This window comes from Triticum dicoccoides, chromosome 7A, assembly GCF_002162155.2.
Source record: "Triticum dicoccoides isolate Atlit2015 ecotype Zavitan chromosome 7A, WEW_v2.0, whole genome shotgun sequence".
Taxonomy (NCBI): domain Eukaryota; kingdom Viridiplantae; phylum Streptophyta; class Magnoliopsida; order Poales; family Poaceae; genus Triticum; species Triticum dicoccoides.
The window spans coordinates 326929416-326936802 of NC_041392.1; positions in this window are offsets into that span (position 1 = coordinate 326929416).

Genomic DNA, 7387 nt, shown 5'->3' on the forward strand with positions numbered 1-7387 from the left:
AATACCTAGCTCAATCTCATTACCGGCAATTTTCTTTACTCGTTCTGTAATGCATCATCCCACAACTAACTCGTTAGTTGTATTGCTTGCAAGGCTTGTAGTGATGTGCATTACCGAAAGGGCCCAAAGATACCTCTCCGACAATCAGAGTGACAAATCCTAATCTCGATCTATGCCAACTCAACAATTACCTCGAAGACACCTGTAGAGCACCTTTATAATCACCCAGTTACGTTGTGATGCTTGGTAGCACACAAAGTGTTCCTCCAGTAATCAGGAGTTGCATAATCTCATAGTCATAGGAACATGTATAGTTATGGAGAAAGCAATAGCAACAAACTAAACGATCATCGTGCTAAGCTAACAGATGGGTCAAGTCAATCACATCATTCTCTAATGATGTGATCCCGTTAATCAAATGACAACTCATGTCTATGGTTTGGAAACATAACCATCATTGATTCAACGAGCTAGTCAAGTAGAGGCAAACTAGTGACACTCTGTTTGTCTATGTATTCACACATGTACTAAGTTTCCGGTTAATACAATTCTAGCATGAATAATAAACATTTTTCATGATATAAGGAAATAAATAATAACTTTATTATTGCCTCTAGGGCAAATTTCCTTCAGGATGGTCAATCATCCACAAGCACTAGCCTAAAGTTGCAAAGACCTTCAACATCAATGAAGGCTCAATATTCACCTTCCGCTTCAGCAGCTTTCCAGATGAGATGCGTCTGTCTATGTACCATCTATGATGTTAATTTTGAAAGGTTCTAGATGTTGCATGTGAAACTTGGTGCTGGTGCAGTTTTGTAATGGGGTAGCTGAGTGCTGAAGCTATATGATGTTGTACTCTCGTGTATTTCAATTATGAAATCCTACTTCATCAATACGGAAATGAAATATATTGTGTGCTTAATGTGAAATGCCAATTATATTAATAAATGGATTATTAATAATAGGGAAATTAGCCTGCTAATTGGGTTTTCTATTGCAAATAGTTATTCAGAAAACACCATGGGCGATGACCTCAGGCAATGCACACAGTTTCTAGAAATAAACCATGTTGGATCAATGAACATTCACATGCAACATCCTCTTAAAAACTGTTTGTGTTAGGCCACCTTGCGCAAACGTTTACCACATAAAAAGTGTGTGTGATGGACAGCCTTTGCCACACAGTTTCTTCTGATCTAGATTGGGCAGGGCTATCACCTTGGCATATCAACATACCACGTCACCTCGGCTGGACCGGGGGCTTCGTCATCACTTCATTGACCCAGCCGGGTACTTCGGTGTCACACTGCCGGCCTGCATCAGTTGTGCTATGTCGCCACTTTGGAGCGTCGAGCTCTTCGCTCTGCCACCTCGGGACCGTCTTGGGGGCTGGTACCTCGTCCCGCCGTAAGCTCAGACTACGTCATCAATGTCGAACACATTAACCGGCTAAGTTGCTTTTATGCTCAAAGTTTTAAATTTTTTATTTGTGGTTGGTTCAACCATGCTCACATATGTTATTTGTTAAAAACACTTCTCTTACCCAAGTTAACTGGGGGCTCTTAAATTTATATGAGTCGTTTATAGTAACTGTGTTTTCTTCCTAGTCGTTGCAAAATCTTTTTCTATCACTCCTTTTTCGACGTGGGGGTGTGGTCAATAGCCGGATAGCCCATTTTCTCTCTAATGACCGCTCGAGTTTAGTTCGCTAAACTGGCCTAACGAGAAGTACTCCGCCTTCGGGATAGGAGGTTGAAGCCGAAGACTGACCCACTCGACGTCTTGAGATCGGATGTGTCATGTTAAAGCACGACGGAAGCACAAACTAATTTTAAGACCAATTTTTTGATTGGCACCCAAAAAAATTGATTTTGTTTGGACGAAGAGTTTCCGCATAAGTTTTTTGGTTTTTTAAGCTTATGGCACTTTTTGATCTATTTGTGTGCTTTCTTTTATGAGGCAGGACATCCTCTTGACCGAGGTACCCTGCATAATAATCCATCTTGGGAAATCTTTTTTGACCCATAGTTCGGCATTTTTCCTGCCGATCTGCACCTCGGTGTTGGGTCCGAGCATAAATCCCGCAGTACACTGCCAGACACTTTTTAGGCATCGACAATATCGACAGGGGGCTGCGACTTGAGCCGAACCCACCAAAAGCCAAGGTACTCCGAGGAGTCCTCGGCAAAATATTCTCGGATATTGCTTTATATGCATCAGTTTCGAATTGTGTCTTCGGTCAATAGTTGGGTTGCCCAGCTCCTGTGCTTGCCTCCTACGTTCCACTTTGTTCGGCTAGGTGCGCAAAGGGAGAACCACTATGATTGTGCTTCCAACTAGCATGGTTAAGCGCCTCAGTGGAGAAAGCCGAAAACTGACTGTCACAATAAGTGTAAACTGGTCAGCGATCCGATGACTATATTAAACTATAAGATCGATAGAGGTCATCCCGTGTTAAATGACGGCGTTCATAACATTGGCTGAAGTGTTTACGGCTTGACCTCAACTGTTACCGAACACTAACCGGGGGCTAGTTACTGGCCTCCCAACTTTAAGATCCTATGACTAAGTGAAAGTTATAAAGCCCGCATAACTGATTGCCTCGTTTTTGCTAACACAACCGCCTTCGGGCACCGAGACGTCGGCTAAGGGTTGTTTTGTTATCGTGAAAACACCCTGTGTAGCATCTACAAGGGGGTGGAAGCTGACGATGGGCCACTTTCAACTGGTAAATAGACGCAATGGAGTCCAAATAAACATATCATCGGCATTTGTATTTAATATATGAGGGCTGCCTTCCGGAATCATTGTTATAAAGCCATAAATATGCATCAATTTGACTTAAGATTTTGGCCAAGCTGGGTTGCCTGGCTCCTATGCTTACCCCTATGTTCCTGATTGCTTGGCTAGGCGGTAAAGGGAGCACCTTTGTGATTGTTATTACCGGGTCATCCGAGTTAGTACCTCAGACTGGGTGAAGCCGAAAGCTAGTGATCTTAAAGGATATAAATGGTCAGCGACGACGGAAGTGAAAATTTTGGTTCATTAATACTATAGAGTTCTGGAACTTTCCCCGAACTAAATCCTTAATATTTTCCTCCCACATTGATTGGAGGTGAGGTTTCATGATCATGATCAGCATGATAACCCAAAGAAAGTAACCAATGGCGGGATTATTTTCTTTGGAAGATGTTTCATATCTCTCTGTGTACCTTTGTTTATAAAACCGTATGGCCGGATTGCCTTGTTTCCCATAAATCTTTGCCCTTATAACGGCTTTATAAAGTAGGACAAACACTCCCCGGCTACTGGCCGAGGAGGTTGAAGCCGATGGTCGGTCAACAAAGCTTTGTACAGTGTGGATCCGAGTATTAGTGATTTTCCTCTGGATATTGATCCTTAATTTGGCCACCCTTGCCCGCATTAAGGCTCAGGGGCTATTGGGCTTCGGGCTTATCATTCACTAATATTAAAGGGGCACATTGATCCCCGGATCTGGTGTTGCCACCCGACCAATGTCTCTGGGGCTACTGCATTGCCTATTCAATGCAGAAAATTCAAAGTGCTCAGTGTTCGGCTGGACCGGACTATGCGCAAACGCGTCTTCGAGCAACAATAGGTACCATCTGGCACTTATCCGGCATCAAGCTAATATATAACGGCGACTTCTCAAAACCCTCTCTCAAGGGCCCGTTCACCGATCACTATTTCCTCTAATATATTACATCGCGTTTCTATTCCTAAGTATGCTTCCGAGCTGGGAATTGATCCTCAGGCTGATTTTACGAATCGACCTAAGTCTCAGGGACTACTAGGGTCAGCGGTTTGATTTTATCCTTCAGGTGCATCCTGGATATTAGGCCAACATGCACCTTGAGGGCTACTGGCTATACATCTCGGCAGAGAGTACATTGCACAATTCGGAATCAAATTCATAACAATCAGCCCATGGCCGGGGTGGTGCACCACCTCGGATACAGTCTGGCGTTGGTGCTCGACCGTAAAAGATACCTCGGAAGCAGTCCAGCATAAAGCTCGGTTGCAAGTGGCTGGCTCCATAGACGGCATCTCCGGCATTAACCTCGTTTGAACCCTTTTAACTTTTTCAAGGTCAAGGTAATCTATGACACCTCGGATACAGTCCAGCGTTGGACCTCGGATGCATTCCGGCATTGAAGCTCGCAAGCGGTCTGGCGTTGGTGCTCGGCTGCAAAAGATACCTCGAATGCAGTCCGGCGTTGGAGCTCGGACGCGAGAGGACATCGCCGCACGGGAAACACTTGAAACCTGAGGTGGGCGTAAAAATAACAAGGCATCAATAACGGATGATAACTTAAAGGGGCTCCTCAGATACCCGACGTGTAAACTCTTCGGACTCACTTCGGTGAACCTCAAGATCGAAGATGGGAAGATTTGTTGAACCAGTTTTCAAGACCGGCGACCGAAGATGAAGAGCGGTTCGGAAGAATCAAGGAGCATCCCCAACTTGAAGACTGGTTCAGGGTGCTACTAACGGTGTCCTGGACTAGGGGGTACTCACCACGTCATCTCCCGACCAGGTGGATCGGGCCGAGGATCCCCATGGCAGTTTACTCATGGTCCACTTTAGGCAGCCCACGCCGCATTCAATGAATATTCCACAAGACTTGATGATCAACACAAGGACTCCCTCTCCACCAACGTATTCGACTAGGACTCTTGTTATCCTAGGCCTCCGGTACATTATATAAGCCGAGGCCAGGCTAGTCGATAGATCATTATGACATTATTCATCATACCCTCAGGTTTTAGACCACAACATATGATCTCGCGGTAGATCAACTCTGTACTTAATACTCCATGAATATAAACAAGAGTAGGACGTAGGATTTTACCTCTGTCAAGAGGGCCCGAACCTAGGTAAAACATCGTCTCCTTCGTTCCTGTTACCATTGATCCGAGAATCCACAGCTCAGGACCCCCTACCCCGAGATCTGCCGGTTTTGACACCGACAGTTACCTCCTATGAAATTTGCACATAGATCATCATGCATATGTGATTCCTTGTCAGTATTAGACTTCACTTAAACATGAAATAATTGTGCCACATATGCCTATGCCTGTTCTGACTAACCTGCAGGAAAAAAATTGTCACTAGTGAAAGTGACCGGAAGGCAGAAATATCATTGTGACCAGAATGATCGGTGAGGGCATGTTGGGACATGCCAGGTGGTGACCCTTTGGGTACCACTAAGGAGATATATTGTAATCATTGCACGAAAATAGAAACCTCCTGAATCGACCATAGATCGAGTGTTGCTCCGGTAATCGCTATACTTGGTTCGTGCTACCACATGTACCTCCCACAGGTATGGTATGGTTCAGTAAGTTGTCAACCCCTTTCCTTCACACATCATATAGAGGGCCGCGATGAGGGTTTCCCGGTTCCAGGAATAATGCCAGTCATCGAGTCAGGGGGCATGGGTGTATACGGCTGAGGCCGAGAGGGGGCACCCCTTAGTTAGCACGCAGTATAAATTGTGATCCCATGCATGGTTCTGACCTCTCTGTCTTAGAGTTTTTCTTGAGTGATGCTTTGGGTGATTCCTGGCATCAGAAAAGTTAAGCTGGTGTGTGCTGGTCAGGTGTGTTTTCAACCCAAAGGCTATAATGGGAATTAGTCAGTGTCTCGGTGCTGGCTAAAGAAATCCTTTACTTGTGGGTAAAGAGTACAACCTCTGTAGAGTATAAAACCTATTTGAATAGCCGTGTACGCAGTGAAGGACTATAGTCTGGGATGGGTCAAGTGTCGGTCTTCGGAGGAAAAGGAACTAAATCAGAAATTGATTATGATTTATGATGGAAGATTGTGATCACTCATGTTATTATGGACTAAACCTTTCTCTTATATTAAATGTTGAGTATCTTTGGGAAGGTTTTACCACCTAGATACTCATGTTTTTATTTTCTTATAATCCCTTTATGAGGCATCGCTTCAGACACCCGACTATGGCATTTATTTTCAAGACCTTTAGAGGCGTCTCTTCATACGCCCGACTGGCACATATATTATTTTATTTTTGGAATTCACCTGGCGGTCCTACCGCCTAGAATTCCCAGTGCCTTTGATTTCATTTGAAGTAAAGCCCCTTGTGTGGCGTGCAAAGACGCCCAACTGTGTTATTCTTTTACCTTTTTCTCTTGGGTTCCTTCTGGACGGTTCTACCTCCTGAGGCCTGAATTTAAATTTCTATGCAACATTATGATTTACTTCTACCATACTTATATTAGTTGACAACCTTTATTAATTGTGCATATATAATACTTCACATGATAGCATTAAATTCTTGTCATGGCATGGTAGAATATACTTAAAAATTAGTTGCATGCATTCTGCCTACTTTTATTATATCTTTTGTTCATGATGTTTGCGAGTACATTCAAACATACTCACTGGCTTGTCCCTTGCTATTGTCTTGGCCAGATTTACGATTCAGAGAGGAGCCCCTAGGAAATGGAGATAGCAGCCACGTGAGACAGAAGTTAGCCAGGTCAGCTGTTCCTGTGGGAATTGAGTTCCATCAATGTTGGAGATCCACGAGTCAATCCGTCATCCACCACTAGAGATAATTGTTATACTCAATGGACCTTTATGGTCTTGTACCCAAATTCTTGTAGACTGCTTGGAATTCTGTATCAAGGAAGTGTCCATCAGCAACAGTAATCCTGGTGTAACATCCCAAATTTTCAATTTGGAATGTTATACATAGATCATTCATTGCATATCATATTTTGTTGCATCTCGTTCCGCGATCCTCGAAATCCTAAGCAACTCAAGGACCCTCGGAGAGAGTTGGAGATTTCTCTGTTTTCATATTTGAGTTTTCTCAAATATTGAAACGAGGATTTTTGGTTTTAATTATTTTCCTCTCCGAAAATATTTCATATTAAAATATATGAGAGGAGATAATATGACTTCTCCAAAATAAATGAAATATTGGAGGAAAAGATTAAAATCAAATATTTGATTTTATCCGGAGTTTATTGCTAAATTTTTTTGAATTAGAAAAATTGCATGTTTTTCAAAGTTGCATTTTAGGGCCAAGAAAATGTTCATCTTGTTCTAAATATTTTATTTAGATGGAGAAAATTTGTTTTGGAATTTTTAGATTTTTATTTTATTTTCTAGGATTTATTTGGTTCCGGCAAAATTATTTAAAAAAAAATTTCAACGCCCGACTAGGCCGAAGCCCAGCCGAGCCGGCCCACTCCCCGCGCCGCCGTCTTCGACTTGGAGACTGCGCGCTGCCGCCGCCCGACCCAGAGTCCGGCCGGGACTCCACCTCCCGCCGCCTTGCCCCCTCCTCCCCCCTCCTCTTAAATACGCCGCCCCGACCCCCCCCCC